Below are 17,756 nucleotides of genomic sequence, written 5' to 3'. Positions count from 1 at the left end.
TATGCCTGGTGGGAGTTCCTGCAGCACAGGGTCCTCAGGGCACAGGGTCCTCAGGGCATATGCTGGGTAAAATGCCTTATCAAGTGGCTCACTCAGGGCTGGAAGCAGGGTGTGAGTGAGGCACTTTGTCACAAAGCTTAAGAGGAGGTCCCCCTCACCACTCCCCCAAAAAACTCCTCAGTGATCAAGATAACTCACATTTTAGAACCATACTTTATAGCCAAAATCAACATCACAGAACAATCCACATTTTTTTTTCAAAGATCTAGTTTTATTTGAAAGGCAGAATTAGAGAGAGAAGAGACTCTTCCATCTGCTGGTTCACTCCCCCAAATGGTTGCAATGGCTGAAGTTGAGCTGATCCAAGGCCCAGAGCCTCCTCAGGGTCTCCCATGTGGGTGCAAGGTGCCAAGGACTTGAGCCGTCCTCCACTGCTTTCCCAAGCTATAAGCAGGGAGCTGGACCAGAAACAGAGCAGCTGGGACTAGAACCAGTGCCCATGTGGGATGCTGGCACAAAAGATGGAGGCTTAGCCTGCCTACTCTGCCACGATACTTGCCCAACAATCTAAACTTTTAAAGACAGGATCCAACAGTGCTCTACTGGAGCTGGAGTGAAGGAAATATGTGCCCGCATGTATATATTTTCATAAACTTTAAATAATCATTTGCCCCAGAACATTATAGTTAGAAAAAAACGTGCTGCAAAGCAGGTACATTTTAAACTCACAGTATTTTATGGTTAATTTATTATTTATTTATTTACTTATTTGAAATAGTGACACAGAGAGGGGATGTATCAGCTGTTTCACTCCCCAAATAACTGCAACAGCCAGAGCTGGGCCAGACAGAAGCCAGGAGCCTGGAGCTCCATCCTTACGTAACATGGGAGTGGCAGGAACCTGAGTTTCCAGACCATCACCTGCTACCTTCCAGGAAGCTGGAGTGGAAGTGGAGGTGGACTTGAGCCCGTGCATCCTGGTAAGGCATGTGGAGGCGCTCACTGACAGCTGAAGCCACGGTGCCACAATGCCTGCCCGAGATTTTTTTTTTAATTTATGCCCAAACAGTTTGCATCAGTTGTGTTTTTCTTTCATAGAAGTAAATACATCTCTGAAAATGTTTTACAATTTACTTCTGGAAAGAAATTAACTGTGAACATAAGTAGAAATATATAGAGGGCCCGCCTCAAGTTTGCAGAAAATAAGGACTATGAACAAACCCTTGCGAGGATCTCACCATCTGTTGCGCCAACATAAACTCACCTTTTCATTCCGTTTCCATGAGAGTTGGCAGGTGCCCTGATACAGCACGGAAACACCTTGTCCTTTGGCCCCAGGCTTCAAAATGCCTGGAAGAGGCCTTGGAGACGGTCACCTTGCCTTCCCAGAAGGTACCACCCAGACAGTGAAGAGGGGACGATTCAGCGGCCTCCAGCTAAAGGTCGTAGTTTCTACCGCTGTCCCCACCCCTCTGTACCGCTGCCCACCCCCCGCCCGTGTGTCAGGAGCCTGGGGCAGCCTGTCCAGGCTGGCTTGTTAGGTTTACTCACCTGTGGAATGACTTGGGGCAGCTCCTCTGAGGCCGGGCTCTGGTCAACCAGCACATCCCCGCCTCCGCCAAGCCCCAGCACTTCTCCTTCGAGAAAACCTTTCAACTCTGGGAAAACAAGCTCTGAGAACCCAGAGCCCCCTCAGGGACAAGGAAGGACTAGAAGTGAGGTCCCCACTGCCCCCTTGCCAAGGACCAGCAGCTCTGGTCCTTCCATTACTTATTTGCGGCTGCCCAGAGAAGCCTTGGGACCAACAGCAGCACAGCTTCCTGCACCAGGCACTGTGCTGGGGCCCATCAAGACAGCGTGACTGTTCCGCCATGAGGAGATGAACGCATGTCCAGGCCTGCAGGTGACAAGGCTGAGCTGGAATCCAAGCCTCAGGCCCCGGAGTCTGTCTTGCCGGAACCACACGTGGCCTGTGGTTCCTCCCCACCCATCTTCCAGGTCTCTACAAACAATAGCAACAATGAAGAGGCGGACAATTTTCTGTTCTTCTCTTGTCCATTTTTTCCCTTTGTTTTATAAAATCGCCATTTTATTTCCTAGTCCCATAAAAACGACGTAAATACAAGCAGTTTGTACTTCTTAATGGATCCTGCCCTCATTCTCTCCAGCTAGGTTTAGTTATTGATTAGGCCAGGAGTGGAGAGGGCCCAGGGCCTGGGAGGTGGCCATATGGCTGTCTGGTGTTTGTCTTATGGCTTGCCCTTTGAGTCCACCCCCATGACTATCAAGGGTGAGATTTAAGTCCTTAACTGCAGATCGTACAGCTTTGATTTTGTTTTGCGGATGCCTTCCCAGGAATCCCAAAGAGGAACTGGCACAGAAAGTGACAAGGAGCCTTGAAGCCAACAAGTCACTGTTTCAACACAAGATGAAAAAGCACCGCCAGGTGCAAAAGCAACCACTCACCACTAGCTCCGCCCACCACTAGCTCCGCCCACCATAGCCCCACCCACCAGCAGCTCCGCCCAGCACTAGCTCTGCCTACCACTAGTATTGGCTCAGAACCGGAGCCCAGGTTTAAGCCATTTAATCTTTTTTTTAAAAATGTGTTTAATTTAATGGAAAGGCAGATTTACAGAAGGGAGAGATGGATCTTACATCTGCTGGTTCATTCCCCAAATAGCCACAATAGCCAGAGCTATATCAATACAAAGCCAATCTGAAGCCAGGAGCTTCTTCCGAGTCTCCCATGCAATTGCAGGATCCTGAGGCTCTGGGCCGTCCTTGACTGCTTTTCCAGGCCACAAGCAGGAAGCTGGCTGGGAAGTGGGGCAGCCCAGACATGAACCAGCACCTCTTTGGGATCTTGGCACTTGTAAGGGGCTGAATTAGCCAAATGAGTTATCACACCTGGGCCATCGTTTAACCTTTTGGCAATGGGATAACTGGTTTAGACAAAAAAAAAAAAAATATTGTGGTCCCACCCTTTTTCAGAAATCTCGGAAGTGTTATGGTGCATGTTGGGAGTGGGTGTGCTGATCTTGGGAGTGCGGGCATGTCGGGTACTTCTAGCAGGTACAACTCCAGCAGTTGTGTCTGCGCAGGAGGGAGTTGGGATTGGGCAGTTGGCCTTAGGGCTGCAGCGCAGGTGGTGACAAGTCTAGGTTTCTCTTGGCTCGCTACCTTCCTATCTACACCGGGGGAAGCGCTGGTCCAAGGAGAAGCAAAGGCAGAGAGACAGCTAATGCGGACGGACGGTGTTACCAAGCCAGCAGCCACGGTGCGGGACCACAGGCTGCCTCACCTCTCAGACTCTGGGCCAGAGCCTGTGCGCAGGGCACACACTTCAGCGCTGCTGTGCCCGAGGGGCGAGGGAACTTATTCCTGATGCTCACTGGCTGCTGGCTGCTGGGCAGTGCGCAGGGGTGGGCAGTGCGAGCCACAGGCACTTGCAACCAGCAGCAAGTCTTCATGATCTCAGGGACAAGAGTGCCAGGTCAACAGGGAGGTGCAGGCTGAGCGTCCCTCCTCCAAAATGGTAGAAACAGGATGTTCCAGATTCCTAATATTTGGGGAAGTAACATCTGCAAACACAAATTGAGATATCTTGGGGAGGAAACCAGGTCTGAACATGAGATTCACTCATGCTTCAAATACACCTTATATGTATGGTCTATAAGTAAGTTTGTACACTATTTTTACTCGTTTTGTTCAAGAAGCAAAGTACAGAATTTTCCACTTGTGACATTATGTGCAGAGGTGTTTCAATTTTGTGAGATTTGATATCTTCGGATCTGAGATGCTCCACTTGGATTGGCAACTGAGAAACTGCTAGAAGATCCAGGGATCATTTCCTGTCCCTCCTCTACTTCCTGTCCCTCCTCTACTTCCTGGAAGAAGAGGCTCAGGCAGAGTTGCAGGTGTTTGCAGGGAGCGTCCTTCAAGGCCACAGAGCCAGATTCAGTAAGCGCCTACTGTTTGCCTGGCACCATGCCAGGTGATTTCCTTGTATAATCTCACTGCATAAAGGAGTCCTCCATATCCTCTTATTAAAACAAGGAAGGCGGCATTTAAAGAAATCAGGACTTTACCTGCAGGCACATATTGGATGGAACAGGCTAGATCCAGGATCAAAACCAGCTCTGTCTACTTTGCCAGACCCGATATTTTTCACCTCATGCCATTTCTCCACCTTTCTGACATTTGTGATTCCGCCAGTCTGGCTTATGGTGGGAATGGGTACCATGGCTATTATGAGCACCGAAGTGAATAAAATGCTAATCCTTCTCAATAGATTAAACTGAGAAATGCTTAAACCAGAGATCTGCCTGCAATAAAAGCAATTGGGGTACTTCTTTGTAATCTGACTGTTCACATGAGCCCAGGAACCTGCGTTATAGCTTTACAAATCTGCGATAATTTCCTTCAACTTTTCCATTTTATGGCCGCCATTAAAATCCCGTCGTGTTCTTAAAACAGGGGGCAAAATGATTAAAACAGATGTGGCTCTTAAAGTTACAATATGGATTTTACAACCCTCAGTTTTTATGATGCTGAGAGAAATTTCAACCTCCAGGTCAGAAGAAAGAAAAACGGGACTGGATTTTGAGGAGGGGGAGGGAATGGGGGGATAGGGTTCAGAATGATAAAGACAGCCAATGGAGCTCATTTCCTGACTTTTCTCCCCAACCTCTGGGGACCTGGCTGCAGAACGTCAAATTTGCAGCCTTATCTCTGCCCAGGCAAGCAGCACTAAGGTCTGATGCGACCACGTTGCTTCCTTGCCGTTTGGCTTCAGTGCCCCTGCGACCCCCACAACTGCCATCTCTGTTTCCTTCTGCCAGGCAGTGCTGTGGCGTAGAAGGCGGTGTGACAAGAGTTCTAGCCCCAGGACTTCAATGATTTCATTGTGTGACTCCAGCAAACATCAAGAAATCAGATTCTCTCACCCCATCCTCTCTCACCAACTGCATGTGGGGAGCTCGTCTGCCAGGGCACAGCGAGACGCAGCTATTTGTTGCTGGAGGAAATTGAGTCTCTAAACTTGTCTCTCTCCCTGTCTCTCTTTTTAAATGAGAGGGTGGATATCTTCCAGGGATAATCACACAAAGAATAGAATCAGCCATGTGATTTGTTTGTTTCCTTTTGGAAATCTACTAGTTACCGGAGATGGGGATCAGGGGAGGTGAACAGGAGGTGAGACAGGAATGAATGAGCTAGGAGGACTCAGCGTGGAGTCTGTCTCTGGCACCGTGACTCCACCCCCGTGCTCCAACGCCCGGTACACTCACCTTCCCATGTTGCACTGCAAGCCTGAGAGGCTGGAGACGCCGTGATGAACAGGTGTGAGGGAACTCCATGTGGACAAGTAGAGACCTGTGGAGTCCGCAGAAAGCCTCTGGCACGCTGAAGCCCACTCAAAGGCCTCCTCATTCGTATATTCCCTGAAGGTGCCACCCCCTTGCCCCATCGAGGGGATTGCTAACAGTGGGAGGGGGCTTTTGCCTCTTTTTGGCTCCTGCTAATGTCCTCCAGTGGGCGTTCTCCTGGGCACCCCTCTGCCCATCTCATGGGGGGCTACTCACACTGTCACAAATACGTCCTGCTCTCATTTATGTATGTTATTCATGCCTCTGTTGGCTTTGAATTCTTAGCTCACGCAGTGCCAGAACTTGGAATAAAAACCTGGAAATATATTCCCAAGGCATGAGTGGGGAAGACTTCAAAGGACCCCACATGGTGCTGGCAGGAGTCTGCAGATGTGGGGGACTCCTCTGGCGGCTCTTCAATGAGATCACAGAAAATGCAGCTTAGGAAAAAAAAAAATGCCTGGGTTTCCTTTTTGTTTTGGCACCAAAATGAATGTGCTCTTTTTATCTCATTTTCCACGAACTTTGTCAATTGCTCCTGGAAATATAAAAGGATAGAATATTTCAATCAAGTGACTATCAAAAATCTTCAATGGTCATGTCCTTTGGTCTAGCCTTTTCACTATGGGTAATTTAGCCTGAAGGAAGCCATCATAAAACATTCATTTAGACCACAAGAAACTGTCCCCAATATAAAGTCCGGGGGAGACAAAGAGAGGAAAAGAATACTACATAAAAATGTATGTCCTGCGGACAGGTGTTTGGCTGAGCGTAGCTGAGTGGCGGGCTGCCAGTTCCAACTTTTTGTTACTGCAGACCTGGTAGGCAGCAGCTGATGCCTCAAGTTACCAACCCTAGAGAGTTGGATTGAGTCCCTTTAGTCCTAGCTTTGACCAGGCCCAGTCCAGCTTGTGGGCAACTGGTATGTGAGCCATCAGAGAGAAGCTAGCAGCCACCTTGCTTTCTGTCTCTTTCTCTCAAAGAAGAAAGCTCACAAGGAGTTTCTCCAGTTCTACTCCCTGCCAAGATTGAGAAGTTGGTCATGGCCTTCCGAGCGGTACAACGTAGCAAAGTAGAAGTCAGGGTTGGAGCAAGCCGGGTTCTGCCCCGAGCAGTGCAGGGGATCCCAGCAGATTATTTGCCTTGGTGAGCCTCGTGCCAGGTTCGTACCGTGGGCAAATTGGGGGTGTGAGTTAGTGTGGGGTGCAAGCTTTTCTCCCATGCTTACAGTTGTATTCTGCAGGGAGCACAGAGGAATGGGCCTGATAGGACAGACAGAGGGCTCAGGGAGTTAGGGTGCTTGAAGGGCCCGGCAGGTTAGAAGGCTTGATGGTCCCGCTCTCTGCAGCTCCCTAGCTGTTTTCCACGGCTAGCCCTAAGCCCCACCATGCCTCCCTCCCTCGGGGGCTCCCCCAGCTTTCTCCAGCCCTGTTTTGTTTTCCAGGGTCTCCTTTCCCAGCTCCACAGCAACTTGATGCTGCTCCTCCCCCCACAGTCTGGAGCCTGGAATCCCCCAGCCCCCTCCCCTACCTTGGCTCTTGCCACATCCCTAACCTGAATTGTGTGGTTCCTGGCTCCAGTTGAGCCAACCCCTCCTTCTGAGACAGGGACCTGCTTCTGGCCCCATACCAGACCGTGACGTCACTGGAGTTCCCACCTCATCCCTAAGCCCTTGACCCTGAAGCCCCGACTCCCCAGACAGGCAGGCAGCTGACCGAATGCCTCCGTAGTCTCCTATGTTCCTGACCTAAGTACCCATCTTGCCTGTCCTTTGGTGATGGGCCCATGCATCTTCACCCTTCTTCAGGTTCTTGCCCTCCTGGAGGTAAGAGTTCAATGCCAAGGCTCAGGCAGCACAATGTGAAGAGGACTTATGTAAGAGAGAGTGAATGAACTCACAGTCATGCCTGGAGTGGCGGCCACCCATCTGCCGGAGAGATGCCTGTGGAGCAAAGTCCAGAAGCTAAAAGGACAAAGGACTACTCCCACGTCCCATATCCTTGTGTGAGAGGGAGAGAGAGAAGGCGACCCCCTATACAAACGGGGTAGAGTTTAGTGTGTGTGAGGTTGTCTGGGGTTCATGGTCCCTCCAAATGGAGCTTCCTCCACGCCATCATCAGGTATCTCCTCCTTCCGGTCCCTGGCAACACAGATGCACCATGGGAAAGCAGGTGTGCAGGAGTGACAGGGAAGGGATGGAATGAGGAGGCAGGCTGCGTAGAAAGTGAAAGAAAACATTCCAGCTCAACTCTTCCTCCCTGCCTAGCTGCCCACACCACTGGCTGGCTATCTGTTCTGTTCTTTCACATCGCCCAACACACCTGTCACCCTCCACCTGCCTGGTGCCTGTGCACTGCCGGGCTGCTGCTCACATAGAGGTGTGAGATCTGGCAGTGGAGGCTCTGCTTTCTGTCGGTAACATTGCCATGCAGAAGCCGGCACTGTGGTGGAGTGGGTAAGGTAGCTTCCTGTGACACTGGCACCCAGGATGAGTGCTGGTTTGAATCCCTGCTGCTCTGCTCTAGATCCAGCTCCCTGCTAATGTGCCTGGGAAGGCAGCAGATGATGGCACAAGTGTTTGGGCCCCTGCACCCACCTGGGAGTTCCCAGAGGAACTCCTGCCTGCTGATTTTGAACTGACCCAGCTCTGGCCATCGTGGCCACTTGGGGAGTGAACCAGTGTATGGAAGACCTCACTCTCTGTCTCTTCTCACTATGTAACTGCCTTTCAAATAAGTGAATGAATAGATCTTTAAAAAAAATTCCCCATGCAGCCTCTGCTCTTTGACATCGTAAAGATAATCAGGATGAGAAAAACAGAGGCCGCTAGCCATACCCACACTGCCCACAGTGAGCGTGGAGTTGAACCCTTAGCCTGTGTTGTTCCCCCACACGCCCTGTGAAGTGGGGTCTGATGGTCACCCCCATTGTGTGGACAAAGACACCGAAGCTCAGCAAGATTCAGCCAGTTATTCAGGGTCACACGACTGGTAATTAATGGAGCCAGACATCTGACCCCTCCCCTACAAGCCCTCCTACAGCCACTAGACTCTATAATCATAGCTTCCCAACATTTTCCACCATGACTCATTATCAAAAATTCAAGCATGACACCGTTCACATACATGCTCACTCACCCACAGAAGACAAACATTTCGCAGAGCAGTGATTGTTTTTATTATGTGCCGTGCACAGCGGCTCCTTCAAGAGAAGTGGTGGTCGCGATGTAAGACCGTGCATAGGTGGGGGGTGGCGGAGGGTGGCTGGGGGTGTCGAATCAGGGAAACACTGGGATGTGCAATGCTGCTGTTATGAGACTTTAAGTTGAAACAAATTGATTTGGGGCTGCAGAGATGCTTGCTGGAAGGATGCCGTGGTCGGAAGAATAATACCACCCTTCGAATGTGGCCAGGGAGAGCTAGCATTCTAGAAGGAATGTATGAGGTGGGCAATGAGTTGACCTAGGTGGATGATGCTGGATTACATGGGTGGGCCCAGGATCTGCCTAGGGTCTTTCTATCTAGAAGAAAGGGATGGCGGGAGCACCCCAGGGGGAGACAGCAAGAGAGGGACTCAACTGCTCCTTGCTGGTTTGGAAGCTGGCTGCAGGGTACCAGCCTCCAGGGGCACCCATGGCTTCTAGAAGCTGGGAGAGGTCTGGCAGTGGGTTCTGCCCCAGCATCTTCGCAGGGAGTCCCTGTAAAGGTGAGTCCCAGGTCGGGCTGCTAACTCAGGGGTCTCAGAACCAGGTGAAGAATGTTGGTTAAGTGAGCTGTTCCGTATTTGCTTGCTTCTTACAGCGGTGACCCGCACAGGACTGCCTGCAGGGATGGGGCAGGAGGGTGGCATAAAACAGGTACACGGTTTGGACTTGGACCCAGTGAGAGTGTGTGTGTGTGTGCACATGCGTGACATACAGGAAACGTTTCCCATGCTTGGAGATTCCCTCTGTGTTTTGCCTGAATCCCTTGCAGGAGCTCCTGTAAGCCCCTCTGGCAGCATCTGGTGCCTCGGCCTTCTCCACAGGGATCCCCTTTCTGCTGCTAAGAGGGGTGGGGGGCAGGGGTAGGAGGAACGTCTTTCCTTGGGGGGAAAAGCTTTCCCACTCTCCCTGCCAGGCCACGTGGTTTAGCTAGGCTGATCCTGCCCTAGCTTCCAGAGTGGGCAGGTGATCAGACTAAGCCAATCAGAGCATCCCTCACCTGCCAAAGGGCCTGAGTCAAGGCTGTGCACATGACCTAAGGCTAGCCCATGACCAGCAGACAGGGGTTCTTTTCCCTGTATACAGGAAATGGTGGTCACGTACGCAAGTGTGGCCCTGATTATGAGCAAGACTTCAGAGGAAGGAGCAGCTGTGGTTTGTGTGGCTTGCACTTGCACCTGGAGTTGAGGAGTGGAGAACTGAATCCCCAAGGCACTGGTCCCCGGAGGCAGGGCCTTGAAGAGGTGCTGGTGGAATGGGATCTGGCCTGGGTTACGTCACCTAGAGGCTCCTCATCTGTGCTGTCAGCCCCTGGCTCATTTCTTTATTATTGGAAAATCCAAATGCTTCATGAAGAACTCAGTGCAATTTGGTATGAAAGTTTAGAAACCTGTGGGGAGCGGCCGTTCCCACACGGATGAGGGGCTTCAAGATGGCGGCTGGCCGAGTGCCAGGAGGCGGGACTTGTCCCGCCAGTGGGCAGGCAGGAAGTCACAAGGATAGGCTAATTCTCCCTGGCTGCGATTGCTGGCCTATCAGATAGCACCCCGTGGACCACGGACAGAAGTGATTGGTGGAAGAACTATATTTAAGCAGCTCGCTTTCGGCAATAAAGGTCTTTTTGGTTCGTGACATTCTGGTGGCTCTTACGTGGGGAATGGGGGGATACAGAAACGGGAAGAATTGGGAAGAAGGGTGGCGGAAAACGGGAGAAAGCGTGGCGAAGAAGCGGGTAGGAAAGCTTAGACAGACGGGGACAGGAGCAGCGGAGAAAAGGTTTTAAAGCACAGCCGCTTTTGCCAGTTTTTCCCGGCCCTCCAAGAATATTCCTCGTCATTTTAGTGTCGCTGCAGAGCGGCGACAGAAACCTGTAAGAAAGGTAGCATAATAGTGGGATAAGTCAAGTTTAACATGACACAAGCCCCTAAATAGAATGCCAGTAAAATCCTAAGTGCAACATGACCTTCAGGAATATAAATGGTGACATTTCAGACCATACATTAGCGACCCTACCACAACAATATATATTAAGGATATGGACCCTGAGCTAGTTGCACTCTTTCAAGAGCACTGTATTATTTAATATAAGAACCATCTATTAGCATCACTACAGCTTACAAAGGCCAGAGGTTGGTCAGGGGCAACTCCCAGCTCTCGGTGCTCTCTTGTGCTTCTGCCATGGATGAGCCAGCACACAGGCCCATGGTTCTTGTCTTTATGAAGGTTCCACTACGCTGTCACAGCAGCAGCAGACAGTTCTATAGACCCAGGGCCTTGGGTGGGAGAAGGGTACATGGCATGCGATGCTGGGTGGGGGGAGAGTGTACCCATCTTGAGAAACACCATCTGCCCCGTGCAGAGCCAGCCCATGCCATGCTGCTCAGAACAGGCAGTGGTACCAAGCAAAGGTTCATTAAGCACTGCATGCTGGCTCTTGTGCCCTCTGTCTGCCTGCCTCAGCGTGGCACATGGCTCCCTAGAAAGTACCAGGTACAGTCCGTCTGGCACCCTGGTGTCTCTGGATCTTTGAGGGAGGCACCCAAGTCAGGCTGCACCCTACAGCAGGTCCAGCCTGCAGTCCTACCCCAGGGATGGCTGGGTTCTGATTCACCCACCCCGTGGCCTGGCCATGTCTCTGAAAAACCAAGGCAGGGCGAGGGAACCGCAGATGACCCGAGGGACTGCAGTTCAGAGTTGAAGAGTTCAAACCCAACACCATTCTCGAGCGTTCCTGGGCCCCAAAGAGTAACCCGAGAAATTGTTTGTATCAGCGAGGAATGACTTAACTCTTGGCAGATCCTGGAAAACAGCCTCTCTTCCTGTTTCTAGAAGCCTTCCAAAGAAAAGAAATGGTTTAGGTTCTGTTCAGGCCCGTGGTTGACCAGAGACTCTCACCCCACGGGGGAGCCCTGGGTGAGGTCTAGGCTCCCGAGAGCAGGGTGTGGGGCCATCCAGGCTGTGCGAACTTGACTGTTTGGTTTTCTCTGGCCAAGGGGTGGGGGAAGGGAGGGACTCTGAGACCCCTGAGGGTGGGGTAGGATCCATGCTGATCCCTAAGCCATACCTTCCACCTAAGCCCCATCCTTTCCCGCCACCTGGCTTTGCTGCTATAAAGTCCTCTTCCTCCCATGACTAAGCAAATCCATCTGCCCTGTGGGTGAATGGCCAGGTGGGAAAACTCCCTAGAAAAGCAGAGCTCCGCAGAGGGTCTTTCTCTCCTTGAACTCACTGCACGGTTTGATTCCCCATTCACAGAGTCAACAGATCACACTGAGGGACGCAGTTCTGAGAGCTGCTGGCCTCCTCACTCCCTGGACACTGCTTTCAGATTCTAGAGGCCCCCTGAGAGGTGCTGTTGACAGGACTGCTGCCCGTGGCTTTTCAGTAGCAGGGGAGGTGCCGACACGGAGAAGTGCTCCAGGCGATTATGCTGTCGTGAGACAAGGATGAGAACAGACCCACTGCCTGTCATGATGGGGGTGACATCACGGCATGTCAGGCCTCTGGAAGTGCCTGTGCACCCCGGGAGAGAGGGGAGGAGAAGAAGCATATTCAATATAATATATATATAATATAATATATATACATAATAATATATATATACATAATAATATATATATATATATATATAATGTGCTCTACATTTCCGGCAGGAAGTGCAATGTGAAGATTAGACCAGAAATATTTATGTACAAGGAGCGGTACTGCCCACATGTGGGCAGAGACCCCATTCCTGCCACTCACTGTGATCTCTGGGACTCACTGCCTCCTTGGATTCTGCAGGTACCTAAGGATGAGGTGATACGGGATGACCTCAGGAGAGAGAGGACCTGAGGCCTGGGTGGCGTACTCTCTGCCAGACACCCACTCAGGAGGCATTCACCACCGTTTCTTCAGATGGGGAGAGAGACAGAAGAAAGAGCAATGACTTGTGTGCATTACACATTTGGCAGGTGCAGGAGGAGGACTTTGAACCCAGGTCTGTCTGTGTGGGAAACCCATTTCGTTCCTCCTGACACTTGCCCGTCACCAAGGGGATGAACCGCAGCTGTGACAAGTTGAAGACAGCCTAGGGCAGATGGCGATTGGGAGCAGGATTTCCACTGTTTCAGAAGTTTGCAAATCACCTGTACATAGAACTGCTGGTTGAAAACAGGACACCCAGTTCAACTTGAATTTTAGATAAATAAGATTATTTTTAGAATATCAATGTCACAATAGGTGGTAAGAAATTCACAACAAGAAAATAACAGAGCATATTTTCTGCACTTTGAGCGCATTTTTTTCCCCGACCGCTACATGCCCAAATACCTCAGACACACTCACACTAACAAAGTGTCTGTGGTTCATGTAAGATTCCAATTTAACTTCATGTCCTGCATTTTATTTGCAAACTGTGGTAGCCTTAACTTCAAGGTTTTTACCATAACTACCTGTTACCTCATGCAGTCTGAACTTTGTGGGAACAAACCAATTGCTCTAACATTTAGTATTTGTTTCAAGTCCATGTTATTGGGCAGACAGTGTGGCAACATAACACCCCATACGTGAGTGTGTTCAAGCCTGGCTGCTCCACTTCCCATACAGCTTCTTGTTCACGTGCAGGGAAGGCGGTAGAAGATGGCCCAGAGTATTCAGGCTCCTGCCACTCACATGGGAGATGAGGCTGGAGTTTCTGAGTCTTGGCCTCAACATGACCCAGACCTGGCTGGTGTGGCCACTGGGGGAGTGAACAGCAGACATGTGAGCTCTGTCTCTTTCTCCACTTCTCTCTGTCACTCTGCCTTTCAAGTAATGACATTTGTCATTGTGGCTAACAGAGACCAAGGATGATGAAGAGAGGGAGATGAGGGAGAGACCAGACATGGGAACCAATCTGCATTTAGGAGGAGTCTGTTCTGGGATTTGAGTGTGCATTACCTGAGCGGCTAGTCGATGCTGCTGTAGTGTGGCAACAGTGGGCGGAGAGGATTCTGAACCGTGCTGGTTTTCTGAGCAGCGGTGGAGACTCTACTTCCCACAGTTAGCCAGCTTGCCACATGTGATCAGAGCAGCTTTGCCACACACACCCACTAGGGCCAGCCACCAAATCCGTGGAAAATGGACTCCAACAGTAAACTGATTTTGGTGCAAAACATTTTTAAATATGAAGGGTGTTCTACATGTTTGTGGAAGATGCTTATGAAAAACTAAATTTCAAGATATTTTACGTGAAAACTTTTAAAATTCTACTTTACGCCAACTTTTAAAAGGTTTACTTTCTCTGTTTGAAAGGCAGAGGGACACACACACGCACACACACACAGCACTTTCATTCATTAGTAGCTCATTCCTTAAATGTTACAACAACTAGCGCTGGGTTAGGTTGAAGCCAGGATCCAGGAGCCAAGCACTCCATTCTGGTCTCACACAGGAATGGCAGGAACTCGTGTGTATTTGGGCATCTTCAGTTGTCTTCCCAGGCACATAGCAGGAAGCTGGATCAGAATTAGATTAGCTGGAGCTTGAGCTGGTGCTCCAGGATGCTGTCCCGGGCCGCAGGGCTAAAACTACTGTGTCACACAATGCCAAGCCGTGGCATCCCCTTTACATATGCGGCATAGCCCTGTGGTTAGGCACTGAGGGCTTGCTACTGGGGGGAGCCTGTGTTCCCCCTTGGGCTGTTGTCCCAACAACTGTCAGAACTCAGTGTGCAAATCACAGAAGATCTCTGTTCCGGCTTCCTCGCCCGACTCACAGTGCTGGCGGGATGGATGAGCGAGGATGCCCCCGTGAACGGTGGAACTGACAGGGGCAGAGGCTGCCAGGGAGCCAGGCGCCTTGTTTGTCTTCTGTCTGTCTGCTGGGAGCCTGTGAGCAAATACACTTTCATCTCGGCTTCATTATTGCCGCAGACGGTCTGCTGCATCTGTCCGTCAACACCCTCGGAGAACGAGATGAAGAAGCTGATTTTCTGACTCAGTGTCTGAGCGTGTGTGTGTGTGTACGCGCACTCATGTGTGTGTGTTTGGGGAGGCATGGGTATTTGGAAACACAGCCAACAGTGAAATAGTTGATTGGGATAACTATCTCCACTCTGTCAATCAGGGGACTAAACGGGGTGAGAGCTTGCAGAATTCTTGGGTTGAGGGGTTAGGTAAGTGCTTCATTGAGAGTAAGGGAGTTGGGGGTGCTTCTTGGATCCAGCAGGTGCAGCCTGGCCTCAGCTTCAGCAAGGGCGGAGACGGCAGCAGAGCTGCTGCTGGGACCATGCTGTCTGCCTCCCTATGGTTCCCTGAGTGAACAGGTGCACCATGCTGTACTGGGGTGTTTCTGTTTCTACATGCTCTTGGGCACCTCAAAATATTTCTGGGAAAATAGCATTGAAAACTTTCAGTGGCAACATTTTTTGAAATCCACACATAGTTTTTTGGGAGGGGGAAGTTGGGTAATACATTTTCCATGAACTGTTCACTTTTTCCTTATGTGTCTATTTGGGAAAATGAGAGCGCCCATCTGTTGGTTTACTTTGAAAATGCCTCCAATAGTCAGAGCAGAAGCCAGGTGCTCCTTGCACAACTCCCACATGGGTGGCGGGAACATGGTCATTTAGCTGACGCTGCTGCCTGCCACGATCCCCACTGGCACAAGAGTTTTCAAAGGAGACGGGGATCAAACCCGGGTTTCGGGTTTTGTGATGCAGGACATGGCATTTTAATCACTCAGTTAAATCCTTGAGTCTCCCAGGAACCTCCATATATGTGTGTGTGTACATGTGTGTGTGTGTATACAAAAGGGTTACATTTAGAAGTTGAAAGGTAATGTTCGAGAACAAGAAGGAATTAGACAGTGTGTATGTGGTGTGTGTGTTTGTGTGTGTGTGAGAGAGAGAGAGATATCTTCCAACCACTGGTTCACTCCTTCAAACGGCCACAATGGCCTGAGCCAAACCACCCTAGTCAAGAGCCAGGAGCTCCATCGGGGTCTCCCATGTGGACAGCAGGAGCCCAAGCAAGCACTTAGACCATCTTTTGCTGCCTTCACAGGCATATGAGTAGGGAGCTTAACTGAAAGTAGAGCACCCAGGACTTAAGCAAGTACTTCAGTCTGGGATGCTACCATTTCAGTTTGGGGTACCGGTGTTACAAGCACTGGCCTAACCCTCTGCCATAAGATCAGCCACTATTCCCAGGAATTCTGGAAGGAAGTGGCTCATTTCTTCTTGGGAACTATTGCTGCCCTTTGACAGGGAGGGGCACTGCTCTCCTCAAGGCTGTAATGTGGCTCCAGCATCATGCTGATACCCAGGGCAGCGGTGCTGCAGGTTGCTGTCTCTGTCTTTCCTGGTACCTTGAAGGGGGAGGCCATTCCTGGCCGAGGGGAACCACTGAGGCTAATCAGAATGTCACAGAGGGAGGTCTCCAGCTTGTCCCTTAGAAAAGATGGAGTCAGACCCAGCGTGATAGCATAGTGGTTAAAGTCTTCACGTTGAACACGCCGAGATCCCATCTGGCGTGTCACCAGTTCTAATCCTGGCGGCCCCACTTCCCAGCCAGCTCCCTACCTGTGGCCTGGGAATGCAATTGAGGACGGCCCAAAGCTTTGGGACCCTGCACGCATGTGGGAGACCCAGAGGAAGCTCCTGGCTTCAGATTGGCTCAGCTCCAGTCATTGCAGCTTGGGGAGTGAACCATTGGATGAAAGATCTTCCTCTCTGTCTCTCCTCCTTTCTGTATATCTGAATTTCCAATAAAAACAAATAAATCTTTAAAAAAAGAAAGGATGGAGCCAACATATGCATACTGAACAATTTCATAACTAGCTCAGAGAAGTTTAACAAGCTTGAAAATCAAGGAGTCAGCCTATACACTCAGGGTGGTTTCAATCTAATTGAAGAGATGAAAAATTTGCTCATGGAACAAGTAGGGAATAAAGAATTCTGGGACAGTAGAAGCCCAAGATAGCAAGCTAGTGACACACATACTCCATCTCCCACTCCTGGACCCACAGCAGGCATTACCAATGTCTCGGAGCTCCTTTTCCCTGATGGGACTGGATCCAATGTCAGAATTCTCAACACAGTGATTCAGACATCTCCATTAAAGTCTTTTCCATTTATTTCAAAGAGTCTCACACACACACACACACACACTCTCTCTCTCTCTCTCTCTCTCTCTCTCTCTCTCTTAAAGATAGAGATTTTCTGCTGGCTCAGTCTCCATATGATCATAACGCCTGGGGTTGGGCCAGGCCACAGCCAGCCATAGAAACTCCATCTTGGAGGAGTCTCTGACGTAGGTGGGAGAGTCCTTGCTTCTTTTCCAAGCACAATAGCAGGCAGCTGGATCACAGGTGGAGCAGCTAGGACTGGAACTGGCACACATGTGGATGTTGACATAGCAGGAGGTGGTTTAACTTGCTGTGCCACAATGCCGGCCCCAGAAGCATTCCTTTTCAAGACCAGATCCTGAACACACTTGGGATAAAGCAAGCCACACGGTTGGGCAGTCACGATGCCCAGCACAGCCCAGCAGGTATTGCATGCTATTATGGTGAGTATACTAACCCAGAGTACTTTTCCAGGTTGGGCCAGCCACGAGTCCGCGTGCTCTCTGCAGCTGCGAGTCCGTGTGCTGGCGTTCCTGCCTGAAGGGACAGCTTGCCTGACACAGGACCCCTTGCACAGCATGTCCTGACATCTCAAAAAATTAGCTCCTTGTAGTACACACCAATCAGGAGCTGCAAGCTGGGACAGAGCTCTTCTAGAAAACAAGCAGGGTCTGGCACAATGGCTCACTGGCTAAATCCTCACCTTGTACACACTGGGATCCCACATGGACACTGGTTTATGTTCTGGCTGCTCCATTTTTCCTCCAGCTCCCTGCTTGTGACCTGGGAAGGCAGGAAAGAATGGCCTAAAGCCTTGGGACCCTGCACATGTGTGGGAGACCTGGAAGAAACTCCTGGTTCCTGACTTCTGATCTGCTCAGCTCCAGCCATTGTACCCACTTGAGGAGTGAATTTGCGAATGGAAGATCTTTCTGTATCTCCTTCTTTCTATAAATCTGATCTACCTTTCCAATAAAAATAAACAAATCTTAGAGAGAGAATGACAGAGCCAGCCCTTCAGCGGCCTCCACCCTGGCCCTGCAGGGCTGGCCGCCGTGGGAGACAGAGCCCACTCTGGAAAGACGGGAGTGATTCCA

General features: G+C 50.5%; 1 protein-coding gene across 1 annotated transcript in view; it reads left to right on the top strand.

Moving 5' to 3' along the window:
• Window positions 1-9,025: 9,025 nt before the first annotated feature.
• Window positions 9,026-17,756, top strand: part of EYA2 (EYA transcriptional coactivator and phosphatase 2) — a 172,027-nt gene continuing 163,296 nt past the window's right edge. The window contains exon 1 of the mRNA XM_058679727.1: window positions 9,026-9,074. The gene's annotated coding sequence lies outside the window, so the exon portion shown is untranslated. The remainder of the gene's footprint in view (window positions 9,075-17,756) is intronic.

Source organism: Ochotona princeps, chromosome 22 (genome assembly GCF_030435755.1).
Source record: "Ochotona princeps isolate mOchPri1 chromosome 22, mOchPri1.hap1, whole genome shotgun sequence".
Taxonomy (NCBI): Eukaryota; Metazoa; Chordata; class Mammalia; order Lagomorpha; family Ochotonidae; genus Ochotona; species Ochotona princeps.
Note: the sequence above shows the minus strand (reverse complement) of the source record. Positions and strands in the feature narration are given on the sequence as shown.